Below are 21458 nucleotides of genomic sequence, written 5' to 3'. Positions count from 1 at the left end.
GTTAAAAATGTGCGAACAAGAAAAACAACAATATATTCGTACCTATCAATTTTAAAATGATTGAAAATTGATTCATAAATACACCAGAAAGAACACAGGGACGTACCTACCGATAGGAAGGAGGCGGGACCTTCTTCATAGGCCGGATTTTTTATTTATGAGTTGAGAAAATTTTCCATTTTAGGGAGAAGTTATAGGAAAATTGAACCAATTGTAAGTACTTTTTGAGCAATTAGGTAAATTACTTACATAAAAATCAATTCAATGAAAATCCCTTGTAATGTAAATCGAAGAACATTGCCGAAACTTCAGTTGGGAAAACTGAATCAGTTGTACTATTTCGGCAATATTGTAATTTCAATGTTATAGATGCAAGCAAGGTACTACTGGCAATCATACACGAGCGCATCAAAGCATACTCCTGCCACAGATACCACCAGAACAGGTGGGTTTTGTGCCAGGAAGAGGCACAAGAGAACAAATCCTAAATGTACACCAAGTGATTGAAAAGGCAAGAGAATTCAACAAGCCAGTGTACATGTGCTTCATTAACTATGAGAAGGCATTCGACAATGTGAAGTGGAAGATCCTCTGGCAAAACCTCAAAAAGCTTGGAGTACCAGAGCACCTTGTCAGTGTTATGGAGGGTCTGTATGAGGACAATGTGGCACAGGTGAGAGTTGAAGGGGAGCTCACCAATCATTTCCATACAGCAAAGGGAGTGAGACAAGGATGCATACTGAGCCCAATCCTCCTCAATGCATATGGAGAATGGGTAATGAGAACTGCCCTAGAGGATTGGGAAAAGGGAGTCAGAATTGGAGGAAAGACATTGTCAAACTTACAGTATACCGATGACACAACCCTGCTCTCAGAAACACCAGATGAGATGAGGGAAATGCTCAGAAAAATCAAAGAAGCCAGCAATGAGGCAGGCCTGAGGATCAACAAAGTAAAAACGAAAATAATGATAATCGATAGGGAGCAAAAGAACAGACCTGAAATATTGGAGATTGATGGTATAGAGGTTGTGCAGGACTTCGTGTACCTTGGTTCATTAATAATGAATCAGGGAAGCTACACCGGAGAAATTGGGAGAAGGTCAGCCATAGCAAAGACATCAATGGGAAAGCTCAACCTGATATGGAAAAGCCACAACATTACAAAGGCCACAAAGCTGAGAATAGTAAAAACGCTAGTCTTCTCCATCTTCCTGTATGCGTCAGAGTGCTGGACAATACGCAAGACAGATCATGAGATCAAGATAAAATTGACGCATTCGAAATGTACTGCTATAGACGCATGCTAAGGATATCATAGGTCCAGAAAAGAACAAACATGTCAATACTTCAACAACTGGGTGTAAAAGAAAGGCTAAGCACAGTCATCAGGAGACGAATACTGCGCTACTTCAGACACATCGTGAGACAGGACAACTTGGAAAAGTTGACAGTCCAAGGCCACATAGAAGGCAAGAGGGGAAAGGGAAGATCACCCACCCGATACACGGACTTGATCAAGAGAACTACCAAAATGTCACTCGGAGAGTGCACAAGAAAGGCTGAGGACAGAGATAGCTGAAGGGAACTGGTTGTGGGGATTTTATAGTCGTGATGTCCGGATACGGGCAAGCGAGGAAGAAGAAGATCTACAGGGTGTCCGGAGAATGATGGTACAAACTTCAGATTAGAATGTAACAGGGTATGCAGTAAAAAAAACAGTAAGATAAACAAGTTGCCTATTTTAAAAATTGAAGGGGCAAAACACATTTTCAAAATCTACGAGCCGAAATCCAATTTTCACCATGGGGGTCGGTAGTACTTTGAAAAATGAACAAAATTACCTATTATGATTTTTTGCCTAACTCGCATATTGAAGGGACTACAAATGATTTTTAATTTCAAAAAATCCCGATGAAAACGTTGAATGTGGAAAGAATACCACGTCAAAAAAATGAACAAATTTTGTTACGATTATTTTCTTTTTCTTATTCCAAAATTTAAAAAGTTATTAAAGCTCAACACTTTTTGATTTGCTAAAAATTTCATTGAAGTTACTTCATTGCATTAAAAAAAATTCCAAGAAGTGTTCTTAGGAGGGTGAAAAAAGGCGTCACCTCTACCCACTATTAAAATCAATCAATTTCATTTATTTGGCTCAGTTTTCACAACTTTATCACAAAAAGATAACAGGTATAATTATTAAAGATGAAAATTAAAGGGGCAGGATTTTAAACCTGAATATCTGGAACTCGTAGTTCGGAATTTTCATCATTTTCTGTTGGCATTACCCCCAGTTTACCACCTCCCTCCACCCTCCTCAAACCTATCCTTCGGCACGCCCCCTGAGTGAATGAGTACTGTATAAAAAAATATGATAATCGAAATATTCGACGGTTTCAACTTACAAATTTAAAAAAGCCATAAATTGTTTGATTTCCAATTAATTAATATAATCGCACGAAAGAAAACTTATGGGGTCTACAAACTTAAACGAGAGGTTGAATTTGGAAAATTTCCTTCACAATTTTTTTCCTTCATCTTTTTCAGTCGGCTCGAGTACAAAGTAATCCAACGTTACAATGTGAGACTATCGGCATGCCAAAATCTAATGGATTAAATTGGATTACGCTCCGTTACGCATTCCTCGTGCCGAAATTTAATTAGCGAGACTATAAAAATATCGAAAAATTCTCATAAAACCTGAAAACTTATTCGTGCAATAAGCTATATAGCTTTAAGTTATTTCGCACGCTTTAATAACATCGTAATATTTCTTCTTACAGCATTTGTTTACAATTCTCTCGATCGGCGAGTGAGTCTAGTTCTTACGCCCAGTTAAACTTTCGATATCTGTGTGAATCGTGCACGCACGACGAACACGAAAAAACAGAAAACTTTTTAGCTTATTTGAAATAAATATTTTTCTTGTACTCGTATGGTCTTATAAAGTACCTAGATCTGCTAACTGTATTAAAAAGCAACTCGAATTTTCGACGAAAATATATATATTTTTTCATTCAACCGTACTTAAAAATGGTAACACTGTAGGTTAAGGGAAAAATTAATATACCTACTTGAAAATTTTTCCCAATGTACTAAGTACCTATACATAAATGAAATACGAAAGTTCTACGTATATTTTGGTCTTTGAAAAACACATTTTGACATTTTGCGAAGTTTTTTTTTTCACCGAGCAAAAAAGAAACAATTTTGTTTTCCGCTTAATTTACTTCTTAGAAACGTAACCGATAAGTTTCGATTCTGCAGTATTATTTCTTCAGTTTCCATACTTATTCGTAAAAGAAACACGAGAAGAATAGGATAAAAAATATGACGAATCAGCTGAAAATTTAAACATATCGGTATTCTACTGGGTCGACGTTCTTTTCAACGAATTTAACCCATAAGAAAAGCAACGAGAAGGAAAAAGAAAGAGAAAAACCACAGGGTGTTATAAAAAACAGAGTGACTTTTCACCTTTATAAAAAAAAAAAAACACAAGAAGGTACACGTGCTAATTTCTAAAATTAATGATTACAGTGGAAAATAAAATGCAATATTTTTAAGAAAAACTTTGCCACTTTGAATAGCTTATAGAGACGATGGCAACTACTTCATTAACTTGGTAATTAATCATACTTATTCGATGACATTTTTAGACTTTTACCATTGCACTGGCTTTTCATTTTTTCCCTCTTTTCAAGGCATCGCTTTTGTATCGTAAATCATCGAAGTGACATAATTCGCTGTTCGAAAGTGACTCTTAACGTGGCGGATTTTATTTGTCGCCGCGACGCGACAATCTCGTGGAACCGACGAGGTGTTTGCAGTTTGCTTTTTTCACTGAGTTGTAGAATGATATATTTTTTCGTGTTTGAAATTTATAATTGTGTGGGTAATTGTGTGATTATTAGAGGGAGTTTCGATTTGGTCATTTCACTCACAAGAGAATTTTTAGATCGGTAGATCACCTCGACCCATCTAAACGGGGTAAAATTGACATAATTGTATTTTCTGAAAATTGTCATCTTTGGTATACTTACTCGTAGTTTTCAAAACTTCAACCGAATTTTTTCAAATTTGCAGGGATGCTAGACACCTACCAAGGGTCATGCATGGAAATTTTTTCAAACTTATCAGCTTACTAGGGAACCTCAAGATTGTGAAGTCGCCGATTTGAGCCGGTTTTTGTTGTCAAAAGTAAGGGAAAACTCTTAGGATAATCCACTACAAAATTTAAGGCTGCATAATCGCAATTTCATAAGGGTCCAAAAGTCTCAAAATTTCGATTTTTGCCTCTTATTCCGCCAATCAAAAGCGAAAAAATGTGCTTAAAATATTAAAATAGTAACTCAGGAAACAGCAAGCCTCTGTCAAAAGGTCATAGTAGGACAACATGAGGTATTTTTCGTGCCCAAAAATGGTTGAAAAATACGATTGGACAACTACACCTTTGAGAATTCACATTTTCTACTTACAAGTCAAGTTTTCTGTAGTTGGAGAGCGATTTTGAGTCTGCGCATCCGAAAGTGTATTTTTTGGGCACAAAATTTTCAAAAAATTGCCCAAAAATAGTCTAAAAATGAGATCGAGCTGCTGCAACTTTGGGAATCGCATTTTCTAGTCACAAGTCGAGTTTCATGGAGTTTGGGTAGGATTTCGAGTCTGCGCATTCGAAAGAGTATTTTTTGAGACCAAAAATTTCCATAAATTCCCAAAATCGGTCATAAAATGCGAATGAGTAGCTGCAACTTTGGGAATCACCTTTTTTCTAGTCACAAAACGAGTCTCCTGGAGTTTGGACATGATTTTGAGTCTATGCATCTGAAAAAGTAGGTTTTTTTGAGACCAAAATTTCCAAAAATATTTCCAAAAATGGTCGAAAAATACGATTGGTCTGCTACAACTTCGAGAATCGTATTTTATCGTCACGAATTGAGATTTCTAGAGTTTGGGAATGATTTCAAGTCTGTGCACCCAAAACGGTATTTTTTGGGCACAAAATTTTCAAAAAATTGCCCAAAAATAGTCAAAAAATGAGATCGAGCTGCTGCAACTTTAGGAATCGTATTTTCTAGTCACAAAACGAGTCTCATGGAGTTTGGACATGATTTTGAGTCTATGCATCTGAAAATGTAGGTATTTTTTGAGCCCAAAATGTTCAAAAAAATTTCCAAAAATGATCGAAAACTGCAAAAACTTTGCTAAAACTTGACAGAATTTTCATCAAATTTTTCACATCTTTCAATAACGTTTTTCAATATTTTAGGCACTCTTTGTCCACTTTCAGTCTTTTTCAGCCGTTTTCATCTGTCAATTTTTGTTAAATTTTGTCAACTTTTAATCAATTTTCGGAAATTTTAAATGATTTAGTTCCTGTTGATAAAAAAATTTTTATGATATTTTTTTGGCAATATTCCATTCAATTCTAACAACATTCTATGAATATAGGTAGGCTACCTACATATATAAAACTGTTTAATTGGTAGGCGATCTTTTTGTTTGTTTCCAACGTTCTGAAATATTTTATCAATTGATACTCTCATGCAGCCAATAACATTTCGACAGATTTTCATAAGTGCAATGATTTCGTGCAATTTTTCAATATTTTTTTTTAATTTTACTAAAATTTCATTAATTTTTAGTCATTTTTATGAATATTTCAGAGTTTTTGATGATATTCCTATTATGTGATTTTTGCAAAGGAACTTTATTCCATTGTGATAATTATGTTCATATTTTACCAATTTTATGTTATTTTTGATAATTTTTTGGTAGTTTTAGAATTTTTGCAATCTTTTTATTCCTTTGGCAACAAATTTTGTTTTTTATGAACATTAAAGTTGAATTGAAGGGATTAACTACTCGTAGGATTATTTGCATTGGTTCACTTAGCTTATATTTCATGAAAAGGTTTAAAAATTAGGTACCCTTAAAACAGCTTTTTTAAATTTTCAAAAATTCTTCAAAAGTCCAAAAATGAACTTCAAGACTTGATTCATTTTTTTTTTTTTCAATAACAAAACATGGATTTTTGATTTTTTTTTCTCCTGTATTTTGTTTTAATCTTCTGATTTACTTTACAAGCTGCTCACATTATTTTGTTTTTTTAATCTTTCAATATAACTCGATTCAATGTAAGACATGTAATACAAATTTTCTTTACAAATTATTGAGCTAGCTGAAAAAATTTGAAAAAATTTCTCATCATCATCGCAGACGTATAAATATCACGAAACAATAAAAGCACATTAAATAAAGTTACAGTTTTTACTGACTCACTATCAGCTCTTTTATCAATAAAAAACTATAGGTCAAAATATTCACATCCTATATCACTTGAAATTATTGAACTCCTGCAACTCTTCCAAAATAGCACACCCATACTAGGCTGGATACCTTCACACTCCCAGATTTATGGTAATGAGTTGGCTGATAAAATAGCTAAGCAAGCACACCTGCACCTCCCCCTTGCCAACATTCCAATCCCTCTATCAGACCTAAAGCTCCATTCAAAAACTTTAATGCATGAAGTGTTTCAATTTTCATGGTCTCTAATCCCTAGCTCAAATAAACTAAAAAGAATAAAAAACACTACATCTTTGTGGAAAACTTCTGAACAACTTCAGCGTAGATCTGAAGTTCTTCTCACCAGACTCAGAACTGGTCACTCTCTTCTTACTCACCAATTCATATTCCTCAAACAGCCTCCCCCTTCGTGCCCAGAATGCAACATCCCTTTAAACATTGCTCATCTACTAATAGACTGTCCTTCCTACCAAAATGAACGCTCCAGACTTCTAAATTCCAATCAACTTCAAGTCCTCCTTTCTGATGACCCCACTCATATAGACAATGTCATTAAATTTCTTTACTCTACTAAATTAGATAAAAAAATTTAAAATTTAAAAACCCAGGTAGCCCATTTTTTTGTACTGATTGTGACTTTATTTCTAGATATGTATATACCCTAATCATAAGTTTGTCTTAATATAGGGCCCCTAGCCTAAGTTGCTGTAAATGGCTCTTAATAAATAAATAAAATAAAACATCAATTTCTGAATCTATTCGCCGCAAAGGAGCCTTTAGCAGGTTTCCAACTCCTCGTTTGTACAGTGGCGTCGCGATAAGTGAAACCTCGATATGTGAAAAAACTCAATAAGTGAAATAAAAACCTCCTTCCCTTCACCTTGGACCAATTTTACGTGTAAATCAACCTCAATAAGTGAAAAAGGGCTACCTCGTTAACTGAAACTAGGATTTATCCCAAAATTATCGAGTTTACCTCTACAAGTGAAAATGTTATCTGCGTTTTACCTCTATAAGTGAAAATACCTCTTTAACTGAAAGGTACTGACTCGTTCAGCCTCTATAAGTGAAAAAGAGCCTCAATGTTTTGCTAAAGTTAAATCGTTTCCAATGGATTATGTGTCAAACAAGAAGATAAGGATGACCTGTGAGCTGTTTAAAGACTGACTGATCAAACTAAATTCGAAATTGATCACTGAAAATCGGAAAATTTTATTGTTCAATTCATGTTTTTCGTTTTTTTTATCCGAACTTCGATAAGTGAAAATTGACCAAAAAAAAACTCCCTAACTGAAACCTTCGTATGTGAAAAACTCGATAAGTGAAACAAAAATTTTCTTCCCTTGAATTTTCACTTATCGCGACGCCACTGTATTACAAATGGACAAACGAGCGCTTTTATCGCGCACGCAGCTATCAATTTCAATCAAATAATTTTTGCGTCGGCTTCTGGATTATCTCACATTGGCTGCTCTGTTATTTAGCGGAATTGACTGCAGCACGATAATTCTAGCAGGTACCTTCCTACCTTCCTATAAACGTTGCTTCGGCACCTTGCACATACACAAAAGGACGTACAGTACACTATTCTAACAACGCAAGTTGAGGTAATTTATTAAACCGAAGTTAATAATAAATCGTATCTCGCTAATGGAAAATTATAGTAAGATTAAGTGGTGCCAATTTCAACCGAGAAACAGACTAGGCTGCAATTCTATACTTACATACCACACTATAAACTCGTACATATAAATTGATGTTAGTGTGAGTGTGTGAGAGACGCAAAAAGAGAATTTGGTTTGGGTGGGAAAAAAAATACAGTAGCGAAAGAATGAACACGTTGTATTATTTCTACCAGTATCATCGGAACACTTATGCAGAAAATTATATCGCAATATGACGAAGTACATAATCGACGTTATCGACGTTAAAAGTCTTGCCCCGAGGGATACTTCCTTTAAAACTAAATAAAAGTACCATAAAACACGGTAAAACTTTACACAACTACCAAGTGTTTGAATCGTCTCGCTGCATTGCATCCTTTTTTTTTTTCAAAAACAATTTTATTGGTTTTCATTTTCGCACTTAGATATGAAAACTTCCCCCGTAGGTATACTCTTTCCTTTTCTACCTGTTTGATTTGCATATTTTTCCCTTTGCTTGTTTTGGTTGTACACGGATCAGTTATGTACACCCTCGTTTTTTTTCAAGTTCAACGAAGGGGGAAGGGAACAGAATTAAAGAAAATTGGTATCCGAACTTCAGAGCATTCTGGTTAAAATTATATTATCTCACATTATTATTAGTGGGAAATTTTTCAGATTCTCATTTTAATTTCACAAATGCAAAATTTTCTAAAATTCCAGTTAAAAATGTGGACTAAAATTTGGCTTTAGTGACCATCTCTGCCATCCTCAAAATACGTTTATAATGTTTTCAAGCAAGTTTGGATAAAAAAAAAAAAAAAAAAAAAAAAAAAAGTAGATAGAATTCAGCAATTTACTAAATTTACGTGAAATATTTTCAAGCAATTTTGAGGCTATCCTAAATTTCGATCTTGAAATTTACAATAAATCTAATAAAAAGAATTTTTATGAAATTCAGCATCCAAAAATTCCAATTTCAATAAGTTCAATTCTTTCACCCAAAGTTTTAGGAAAAATACATTCAGCAAAAATGTACGATGCTATCTGCTTTACATACTTAAATATAACACAGTCTAAGTAAAATGAAAATATTGAGCTAATTTTTCGTTTTACAAGATGTGACACATCGTCGAGATTAAAATCGTATTTTACGTGAATCAATTCTCGCGTAATACTCTTCGTATGTGTTTTCGTTACTGACGCTAATGCTTATTTCAGAATTAAATTTTGAGACAAAAATTGCAGAGGAAGGTGAAGTTGGTACGTTATATTTAAGATTAAAGAAAACAATTTAACATAAAATCGATGAGTTTTAATGTGTTTGTTGTGACAGAATGGAGCATACGAGTATACGCTACAAGCGCCAGTCATGCTGCATAAATTGGGTGTAATCGAATTGTTGCTTTTTAATAATACGTTTTATAACGCAATATTTAAAACGAACTTACGATCAGAGTGCTGTATAATTAATCATTGTGAAAATCTAAAGCTCTCGAGACGTATTATTATTAGCATATGTAGTACACCATGTTGAAAGCAGACGAAGCTCTTTGAAAAGTGTAGGAAGGGGTGAAGATGAAGCAGGGTAATGAATACTGCTGCTCTCTGTGCTGTACTATGTATGTATATTGTATGTAGCAGACTTCGTATCGACTAAAAATATGGAAAATTCCTTTTCATATTGTATTATATGCACGATTTTATCTATATTTGATGTACAGCTCGTACGACATCTGTATATGCATATAGAGTACGATAACCTTTGCTTTATGCGATTAATCACTTGAAAATAATATATTCTTATGGTGCGAACGAATGAGCAAAGCGACATCAACGTGATAATATTAGTTTCTTTTCAGTTGAAGAAAATAAGATATGTATGTTGTAAGCATCTAAAGAACGAGTGGGGTCTAGAATTCGCCAAATTTTTACAATAATTTAAATTAAAAAATTGTTTGAAATTCCACTCCCTCTCAAATAAGTTGATCCTGATTTTTTTTGACAAATTTTGAACTCTACTGAGGGCTGGTTTTTTTTGTAGAATGTATCCATGTAAAGATTCGAGTAAAAACAGAGATGATGAAAATGAATGAAATTAGGGAAAATTTTCTAAAATTGCCATTTTCTCTTTTTTTTTCAAATCTGTAAATTTTTTTTTTTTTTTAAATAGGTACTTATATTATGTAGAATCTTTCTGATAGGAAATTTGATCACAATAATTTTTCAACGTGAAGCTATTTTCTTTTTTTTTTTTTTTTTTTTTTTTTGTAAAATTATTTGCACTTTTTGAACTGGTGAACTCATTATAATGTGCCTATATTTTCAAAATGGTAATTTGAATCAAAAAAAAAAGAAACTCTCATGTGTCTCTTTCTACTTTTATAAATACATATGAATATAGTTACCTACAGCTTATTCGCGATTTATATCAACGAACATGAAATTAGAAACAAGTTTTAGTCCTACCTACTTTACTCGCTTACAATGTTTTTCTTATTTTCTCGCCGTACGAAACTAGTGTTGTTCTTTTACAAACTGAAATATTTTCTTTAACGCAAGAAAATATTTTGCAGCATTACAATTCGAGCTTAACATAAGCCTTTAATGGTATGATCACGCTGTTCAAATTAACAAAACGAATACACTGCAACTCTTATACGAGTACATGTAAAATACCACCGCACCGGTTGTGTCTGTTCATCTGCTTCTACATACATAAAATGTTGAACGAATTTTTAATCTCGAATAATACAACAAAATGGTGTTTTTATTTTGTAAAAAAAAAATAATAATGAAAAAAGGTAGGATGCAAGAAATGAAGAAAATCGTTGAAATCAGAAAGTACGAGTAAGTAGGTATCTGTAGTTGAAGGAAATTAGCATGTTTTAGTGTAACACGAGGCGCGGAAATTTGGAAACAGGTGTGCGTGTTTATTTTAGTACACGACAGAATCAATCCTTATGGAAGGTAGTTCTTGCCATTTCTGCGAGCTTTGTGAAGCCATACTTTGTATTCTCTCAAATATTGATTGTTGCTAAAAAGTAACTCGCAGTTCAATTTTAATCTACGCCAATTTGCCACGGGATAAGATGCTGAGAATTTTAGCAACTTTGATGGATGTAAATAAAACTTGGGGTTTATTAGTAAAACGAGGTTTTAAGCCGGGTAGATGCAGGAGTCATATAAAAATACATACATCTTCAGGTAGGTCTGAGTTGGGGGTAGAAAATGATGGGTAATTAGTAATTAGGAAGTAAGTGTTTCTCTTGAAGTACGTAGAAAATATCTTGATCATATCTCAAGGATCATAATACGAGTATTTGAGTAAATATTGAAAAAAAATCCTCTCACATGCTTAAAAATCGTTTAAAAATTATAAAAATTCACCTTCAATAAAAATTTTTTTTTTTTCGGTGAAAAAATACTTAATCAAATGTTTGAATTTTACACTATGAATATGATAAAGACGTAGACAGTAGGACGTTTCCACTAGAAGATGACTTCTGAATACCTACGTCTAGAACATTTAAAGGTTCTTTTAAACATCATTTTAAGCCTAAAAATGACAATAACAGCTCAACGTGTGAACAATAGAAAGTAAAAGTTACATTTTGTCTGAATCTGGTAGACAAACAGAATTTTAGGAAGCAGGTACTTCAATAAAATGGTTTGGTACTTTTTAATGTAATTTATAAAGAGAATGTACCCAAAATGCCGGGCACCAGTCTGTTATTTATGTTTTCCTTTCTTTTACTTTTTTTTTTTTTTTTTTTTTTTTTTTTTGGTTTGTCAAGCTACGAATGAAAATTACCTTGCTTTGTACAGTTTTCTTATTTAAACATAGTTTAAGATTTGTCAGCGTATCGTCGAGATTTATTATTTTACGAATACGCTACTGGGAAATATGTGAACCACGAAGAACACTATAGTCATCTCGACTATACAAATTATAATTAGTCGCAATTTCGCAACGTTTTTCATTCATAAATGACATGTGTTTTTGAGATTTGATTTATTAAAAGTAGTTACCTTACTTACTTGCGCTAGCAGTCTACCCCAAAAGAAAACGAGCGTTTAAGTAGCAGCTTATGTTTTTATAAAACTCGCAAGACGAAGTATTATTTATGATGGGGCAGAATCATTCTTAAGACGTCACTTATAAAAAGAATAAGTAGGTATGCAAAATAAATTAAAAACCAAGTTGGTATTTATTTCTCTAAACTTTTTTTTTTTTTTTTTTCAAATAAAATTATTATTTGAATTTTGAAATTCAAAAATATCCTTCTTTATTTGTAAATAGGCAAACAAACCAACAAACCATTTTTTTTTTAAATTAAGAAAAAAATTAAATCCAATTTTTCGATGCCTAAACAAGACATTAAAGTAAATTATGGTTATTTGAATACAAATCTCAGTATTCAATTCGCATATTTATTTGTGTGGTTTGAATTTTCATGATTTTTATAAAACCACGCTTTCAGTATTTCGCAGAAAAGAAACGTCAAACGGGTTTTCCGAGCATATAACGTATTAGCAATTTTTTTTTTCAAATTCCACGTGGTGTTTTTTGCGATAAACTCCTCCGTTGTAAAAAATCTTTCGAGGTTTGAGATTTCATTTTACTTTTCTAGTTTTTAAAAAAGGCAAAAAAATTGTGCTGACGTTTTTCATCTACTTATATACTTGTATACTGTACAGCTGTGTAGATATTTTTATACTTTTTCATAATTTAGGTAATTTTTTCTCTTTCCCGAAATAACTGAGACGACCTACGTTTTGAAAGTTTCGAGTTAATACTGAAAGTTATAGCGAAGTTTTTAATTTTTTCTTCGAGAAAATCTCATTATCAATTGAGAATGTCATGTCGTTTTCTCTACATTCTTAAATAGGTAGGTAGTGTTTTTTTCTTTATTCTTCGCGAACTCGGCTCGTGTAAATTAATTTTTTTTTTCATTCTTATTCCTACTCACAATTTCTTTTACTTTTGAATTAATGAAACGATTTCACGCTGATTTGTGTCAGGAAAGGAGTTACTTGCTTTGAAAGTCGACTGGCTTTGACAAAAGATGAAATAGGAAATTGACTCAATTTTTAACGAAGTTCATTTTGGATCTTTTTTTTACTTACGTTGTGATGTCATTTTTAGAGCCTTAATGTATTTTTCGCAAATTAAATCGTGTAACGGGAATTATTCAGTTTTACAAATGAGCAGATCGGTTATTAAAAAAGTTTAGCAATTAGATAAAACAATAATTTCATATTTCATGATGTGCTTGGGATGCTCTGTTCCTAAAATAAGAAACTGAAAAGGAAGTCCATTTTAGCTTGTATTTTGTAACAGCGTTCGCAATAATGAGACATGTTTGTTAAAATGTCGTCCTGTTTTGAAATTAATTTTATGAACAAATTTTCAAGTAGACAATATTACCTACTTTTAATATTTTTGTTACATTCAACTCGAATGAAGTGATTTTTGAAGCAAATTGCTGTCTTACCTACAACATAATGGCAATAATATGCTTTTTCACGCAACCTAACTTACAACGAAGTATGAAGATGAACTCGGTCTAATTCCTTCACATCCATCAATATAGGCTTAGAAGCAAGCTTAGTCATATAAGTGAACACTATACCTACATAGGTGAACACTGAACACTGCTAACCCATTTAATCAAACTCAAACTTCCCTTTACTCTCACATTTCCTATACCCTTGTAAATTTATTTAAATGAAGTTCGAGGTATTCCATCCTCACCCTGTACATGTGCGAAGAGCAAACTTACGAAAATTACTTGAAAATTAGAAAATAATCTTCTCAACTAGCAGGTAACCAACATATCTAGGTAGTAAAAGGCTGAAAAATAAGGTAAAAAAATCGAAGCTCCATAAATCGTTATCTAATGACCAGAACAACAACAGCACGATGAGGGAAATGAAGAAAACGATAAATGGATACCTACCCTACAGTTTTTTTTTTGTATTATTTATTTCGGTTTATTTCAACGTGAAAAATCCATTTGGAATTATTATTTATGTGTTGTAACCGTGTTTAGATTTTAAAACCGAAATTGCAAAAATATTTACGAATTTAAAAGGATAACTCGTTGAAGCCGTTCTGTCAAAAGTAGGTACACGAATACTTGGTGGATTTTTTTCTACATTTAGAAGACTGCAAATTAAACGTACCTAGTAGATTTAGTTTGACGTTTCTGCGGTGATTATTTGCCAACTGTCGAGTATATCATTAACATTTTGCTTTTTTCCCTTCTGAAATTAAGTTTATATTTTTTTTCTTTCTTTGAATAAAAACGTGTTTGTGAAGATAGGGGTGTTTTTAAATTGGACGTAGAGATTAAATAATATGATTATTAAAATTGAATTGGGGATGTACGTAAACTGTACAGGGTGTCCGTTTTTTTTGGTTAGGTATATAAGTAGTATAGCTGCCAATTTCATTCGATATTTTTTTACGAGCTTTTGTTGTGAAAGTGATCATTGTTATTTTCGATTTAACGTCTGTTTGAAGACATATTAGTTTAATATAAAGCTTCATCAAGGCTAACAACAAATTTTAATTTTGAGGGAAACAATTTTAAATTTTAAAGCAGATGTGTGCATAAATTCTTTGCACTGGATATAAAAAATGTCATCAAAGTATCAATATTAAGTATACGTATTTGTCAATTTTCAGTAGGTATTTAAGACACATTACCTTTGAAAATATCAATATTGGAAATTATCTATCGCCAATATCATTTCAATTAAATGAAATTCACTTAATAAATGATTACAGAATTGAATTAAATTTTTTTTCTTTTCCAATCAAATCTTTGGAATAGGTATAGGTAAATATCTATGTATCTCTTAATTTAATGTAAGTACGTATAAAAAATAAATTGAATTACCTTGTGGAATGGATAACTTTTCTAATATCAAAGCTTGAAATTGCCTGGCGATTTCATTGCTCAGTTGTGTTGAGAAACTGTAAACAGAAAATGAAATAACTTTTTATTTTTTAAATTAAAATAAGGCATGTATGTATCGTTCCAAGATATTTAACTATATTTAGAAGAAAAAAAACTATTTACACTCGGAACTGAATTGATGGCGATATGAGCGTATGAACATAATATGAATTTACCTATCAACATAAATGGTACCTATCCTATCCATCAAAATTTTTAGACTGAACAATCAAAAGTGCATCCAAGAATACTCCGTCAGAAGACCACATTTAAACTCTGATTATCAGATTTAGATTTTCGATTAATTTTTGAAAGTTCAAATCACGAGAGACTCAAAGTTTGATCATACCGATGTAGCAGCTTTTCAACCTCTAGTTTCAGAGCCTCCAGCAGATTCTTGGACTTCCAAAGATTTGAATTCAAAATGAAGTCAACTCCAATAAGCTTGATATGGTGCAATATGCCTTCGCCGCTTAGGTGGTTATTTTAATAATGCATCCTTACATCATTCTATTTATATCCCACAACGTAAAGATGCATGGTAACGTGGGAATATAGGATGTGTTAGAGGAGGTAGGGGAGAGGGAGGATGTTTTGGACAGTTGCTGGTTTGCAGGGATCGCGGAGGGGGGGTCCAGTGCCTCCACCTCCAGCTCCGGCTCCCAAATTTAAAAAAAAAAATACCTCCGCTCCGGCTCCAGCTCCGGAGATTTTTCATGAGTAGGGGAGACTGTTTTCCCCCGACCATAATGTACCAGGGAACACTTTGCTGGTGTGAAGCACACAGCGCTCCTGGTGGCGATTTGACGTAACACACATGTGAAGTAGTATTATGAGTCCCACCATATAAAATTTCATAAAAATTGGTGGCCATCTTCGTGACAAAAATTGATAAAATCTATTTTATGCATGTAAAAGTAATTATTTTAATGGTTTTATTAAACCTACTGACAATAAGAGATTGAAATATTTCAAAATTGTTTCACTGTTGCAAGTTAGTACATTATACCAGCTACCGATTAGTGTTCTTGGATAAGCTTGAAAACACCAACTTTTTTCAAAATAATTTTTTTTCCAAATTTTCATGGGGTCTTGTACCTCGGAACAAAGTGACCTAATGTACTATGGAACACCAATTTTTTGCATTTTTTACTACTTTTTTTTAGCTATGCCACGAAGTAAAGCATCAAAAAATGTAAATAGGTACACATTGCTTCAGAAAATTTACCACCAGCACAAATTAGTTTCATTTTTTGACTTTTGAACTTTCAAAAATTCAAATTTTACCCATTTTCTATGAAAAACTCAAAATTTGATGAAATTGAGATTTAAAAACCTCAAATAGTGTTTTTGAAGTCTAAAAACGATAAGCAATAGTTTCGAATAGTTAATCAGAAGCTTCCAAAAAAATTTTAGTGAAAAATTTATTGCGTTTCACAGTGCATTATGCGGTGTTCCCTGGTACATTACCCCAATGTACCACGGAACGAAAATTTTCAATTTTTTGAATGCAAATTGTGGCCATAGTATGTTATGAATGGAATTTTCTATACACGTAATTTATTCCTTTTTAAACGCTCTTTCACATGGGCTAAACAGAAATTACTAAAATTTTGAATTCTCAACGCTGGATGCAAAAAAAGAAAAATCGTTCCCTGGTACAACACCTTCCCCTACCTCCACCTCCACCTCCGGCTCCACTTGAAAAATTTCAAGTACCTCTTGCTCCGGCTCCGGCTCCCGGAGCAAGGCCCAAAACAGGGTACCCTCCGGGGGGCTCCTGCCCTCCAGCTCCACCTCCGGAGGTCAAGGAGGGGGGTTTTGAGCCTTCCCCTCTGGCTATTTGAAAAAAAATACCTCCGGCTCCAGCTCCGGCTCTGGTTTTTTTTCGTAAGTGCCTCCGCCTCCACCTCCGGCTCCAGTCGAAAAATTTCAAGTACCTCTTGCTCCGGCTCCTGCTCCCGCGGAGCAAGGCAAAAAAGGGTACCCTCCGGGGGCCTCCGGGCCTCCACCTCCGCTCTGCTCCGCGATCCCTGCTGGTTTGACGAATTGGTTTGATTTTTTTATGTGGCAATGTCGTACCACAACTGATATTTGATAACATTTACCAGATACCAACTCGCGTGATAAAAATATTTCAGCTTTTGTTTTGAAGTGCTGTTTTTGGAAAAAATTTTCGTCTCACATTTTGAGCTCCTGAAAAATAACTGTGAGGAATTTCGTCAAGAGCCCAAGTAAAATGAAATCTCTGATTCCTTCTTGTCAATAATCACTAATTACCTTTTCATGAAAAGCTGATACTTTTTTCCCACAGCCAGTTTAAGTAGAAATGGCATAGTGGGGATGTTTTGGACACTGCGATAAATTTGTGTTAATTTGTTATGTTTGGGTGTAAGAATGCCTCAGTTTTATCCGGCAAATCCAGGAAAGGCTTTTAATGAGTCTGAAATGATAAGTGCTAATCAAGAACAGGCCAGCACTGGCTGAAAAATATGGCATAAAAAAGACAACTCTTCAACATTGCCTCACTAATATTAAAAACAATCCGAGTCTACTGAAATTGTGTGAAATTGTGGACAGATACTGACACTTGATTTCTAATGTATTGAAACTTGGGATTTCCAAAAATAAACATTCAAAAAAACGTCTTTTCTCAGCATGTCCAAAACATCCACCTATTGTGTCCAAAACATCACGCTGCTGTCCAACACATCCACCCAAAATGGTGTTTTTTCAAAGTCCAATGGTTTGTTCAGTTTGCAACTTAAAAATTTTTCTAGTAAGTCAAAATGTGCGCATTGAGATCCTCTTTCAAATGAGACCAACCCCACCTTTCTAGGCGTTTCCTATCGCTTGCAATTTCAAATCAAAGAAAAGTGTCCAAGACATCCTCCCTCTTACTTGAAGGTTCCAGAAGTAGGTACATATGATCATTTGATTTCTGCTATTCACGGTGGCTGGAGTCTCATCAACGATGGAAGTTAGGTGTAATTCTATTTATCAATATGCAGCAGGGATTTATCTCAAGTCACATTGTTCTTTGTAGCGGCTCAATACTTATTTGGTGCAGAACTGTTTTATGTATCTCTTCAAGTTGGATTTTCCCAAAAAGGATAGTCTTATGTTCAGTTACCTTTTTCAGCCAATTTGGGATGGACCTACGCTACACATTTACCAATTGGTGTGTGTGTTTATCAGTCCTCATCACAGTAATGCAGCCATGGACAGCCACTATTATTGGGGTAGACTAAGGAAAGAGATGGTGAGACGCGATGGTCAGCAGTGTTAGGTAAGTAGGTATTTACATGGTGGTGTCTCCACTGAATTAATTATAGCCTAATGTAGTTAATTGATGAAGTCATTTTATTGTAAGTAGAAGACAATGATCTGATAGGTACTTACGAATGTATAACCCATTCTGCATTTGATTATAGTGAAAATATAGTTCAATAAGATATCAATGTCTGTTAATTGCCATGATCTGCAGAGATTTGTACCTTCTTTGGTACCTATTTTATTTATTAAATTGGATCGCATTTGTTACATATGTATGGTACTACATATATTGGTATATTATGTAATAAATGATGAATGCTGTTGAAACTTTAATAAAATAAATCTTGTACATAGTAATTGTTAAGGAATGGGCTATACTGAACTTAAACATAAACTTATTCCCTTAACTTAAGAATAAGACTGGTTTATACTGGACTTAATGTCCGTTAACATAGAAGTTGCCTTTGTTTAACTTCTAGGGTCAAGTTGAAGGTTACGGTTAAATTCAGTATAGCCCATCCTTTATTATGTTCATTTGCGATGTATTCTGTGTACTTTAGAATTAGTTTGATTATTCGAGACTAATGCCTATCCGAGCCGAGCTAGCTAGGTATCCGATAAATCTCCCCGCTAAAGGGATATTTATTGACAAAATCATTAAGGAGATCATTATTCGACTCAATACCTATTGTAATCCTTCTCTCTCTAACGATAACAAGCTCAAATTGGTACATACAGTACCTAGCTTTTTGATGAATCTCTTGGTCAATTTAGACACAAATTATCAAAATCGGTTTCAGCTAGTTTTAATCCAATCGTGTTTGTTTCTTATGTAAAAAATTCTAAAATCTGCTGGAGGATCCAGAACCAGTTCAAGAGAGCAAAATCAGGCAAAATTTTCGAAAAATGTTCTGATGGTTGGGATAGGATACTTTTTTTGTAAGCATGGAACTCATTAGTATGACCTGTGAGAAGAGTTTCAAAAAAAAAAAGCACATCGCTCACCACCCCAAGTGACCTGAAAACATTCAACCTTAAGATAGGTATCACTTTTAAAAACAATGAAAAAAAAATACAATTAACCGCACCAACTTGAAACTCGAGAAGAAAACAAAATAGGTATTTTTCAGCCAAAATAAAAATTACTTTTACGTAATTAATTCAAATCGTGTTTTTTGATTGCTTTAATGCTTTTATTTATTATTCAATTTTTCGCTCACTTTAAAACTTATTTTGGTGAAAAGAGAACCAAATTTACATTTTACTTCGTAACAAGTTTTATACGAATTGTTTGCCATGTTTTCATTTTGTTTTTTTGTTGTCAACTTTTCTTCTAAATTATCTATTCAATTTTTTATTAGATACATTTTTTTCCATTATCATTTTCATTTTGGAAATTATTCTTTTAAAGTAATTTTCACGATATGTTAATTTTTCAGGCATAAAAAACTCGACTTTGTTCGAGTTGAAACTTTTGTGAAAAACTTTCGAAATTTTTCGATAAACATTTTTTTTTTTTTTTGGTAGGCTACTCGTTCTCATCTCATTTGTAAAAACTAATGTACGGGAATGAAATTTGCTAAATAATTTTCGAATTGTTAGGAAAAATATTTTTAAAAGTATGCCCATTATAAATGTACGTATTCTTCCCAAGTTTTTTCAATTTTCACTCGAGTGATACTTTTCCTACAGGATTCTTTCCTTAGCTTATTTTTTATACGAAAAATAGTAGGTATGCCCAAAATGATTGAGTCTTGTTTTGAACAAACCGTACATATAAATTGTAGGTAAATGAATCAAATCTCGGATAGGTAATCCATATGAGGAAATGCTTGTAACTTTTTAATGGTTTGAGGCTTAGTTATACGTAATGAATAAAAATTCGTTGTAAAAATAGAAACCATTCGAGAAAGCTTTTTCGTTCGGAATTTGAAGAATTTTTAATACAAGCAACCTGATGAAAGACAGTAGATTTCCAAGACCAACTTGCCTTTTTCTAATGGTTTTTCTCATAAAGGAAATCGCACCGGTAACACTGAAATGAGTTTTTTTTCTGTATTATTATTTTATAAATATGGAAGAAATTTACGTCATATTGAAAAAATTCTTCGACGTAAAAATTTACCCACGACGTAAGTATAGGAATTCAATAACTAAAAATTCAATTTAAAAATATAAAAAGAAAATACTAAACGAATTTTATAAATCGAATCAATTTAAAAAATGAATGAAAGAAAGAAAAAAAATTCAAAACCACAATACGCGAAATACAAGAGCATTTGATGTAAAATTCTATAAACGCTGGGAAATCATCGAGGTAATAAATGCTAGGTTATTGTTTCCGATTCTAATTTACCTTTCAATGTTGGTATGAAACTTTCGTTTAGATTTCCATACCACTTTAAGCGAAACAAACTGGGCCAGTAAAGACGTAGCTTCGAGTCGACAAACAGCTAGAATTCGAAAGAAGGAATCTGTTGATGATTTTAGCTCACAAATTGCTTGAATTTCTTAGTATGATCCCTCCCTCCCAGCTCCCAATTATAATCAAGTAAATTCCTATTTTAAGAACTTTGAGTTTTAGTTTTAAAATTCAGCCTCTAAAATGCTCACATGTGAACTACTCTGTGAGCTTTGAATCTCAAAAACAAGCTCAAATCCATGCTCGAGCTCACATACAGTTTCCATTTCAGCATGGCACAAAATATGTGAAAGTACCTGCTAGAAAAAAACACCCTCTAAAAACGCTAGGTATGTTTCTGGTCTGTTGGAATGCTAAGCGTACCTAAATCTGTATTATTCGAGGTAGGTTTATTAAACAGGGGTTGAGATTGATCGGTCGTTTGAAGTGAAACATTTTGACGTGGCATTAAGTTAACTATACTGGCATCTATTAAATTGATTGGCACATTGACTATTAAAAAAAGAGCAAAATTATCGAACCGTCAAATTTTGATTGTTGTAAACGACGGTCTTTCATGCTCGCATGTTTATTTTTTTATTTCAAGTGTGTACAGTGTACACCTATAGGTATACGATGGAAATTTTAATTAACCGCCCAAGTACCACATGGTTGCCAATCCAGCATCAGTACTAGGATTAAATTTTTTCACGAGCTTGGCGTGCCTATCTAATCGTTGTGAAATATGTTCAAATATCCATCCATTTGTTAATGAAAAGCCAACGTGAGGTATAAAAAATAAACAAACATTGACCATCACCACGACAGCCATCATTTCGGGCAAAGTATTCCCCAAACC

At 33.4% G+C, this 21458-nt stretch overlaps 1 protein-coding gene across 2 annotated transcripts in view; it reads right to left on the bottom strand.

The window, feature by feature from the left end:
• The window catches only part of LOC135841559 (prolactin-releasing peptide receptor-like), a 288313-nt gene that overhangs the window by 196628 nt on the left and 70227 nt on the right, over positions 1-21458 (bottom strand). For both annotated transcript variants that reach the window (XR_010557941.1, XM_065358568.1), the window contains exon 2: positions 14863-14939. The gene's annotated coding sequence lies outside the window, so the exon portion shown is untranslated. The remainder of the gene's footprint in view (positions 1-14862; positions 14940-21458) is intronic.

Source organism: Planococcus citri, chromosome 3 (assembly GCF_950023065.1).
Source record: "Planococcus citri chromosome 3, ihPlaCitr1.1, whole genome shotgun sequence".
NCBI classification, from domain to species: Eukaryota; Metazoa; Arthropoda; class Insecta; order Hemiptera; family Pseudococcidae; genus Planococcus; species Planococcus citri.
The sequence above is the reverse complement of the archived record's forward strand: the minus strand, read 5'-3'. Positions and strand labels throughout refer to the sequence as shown.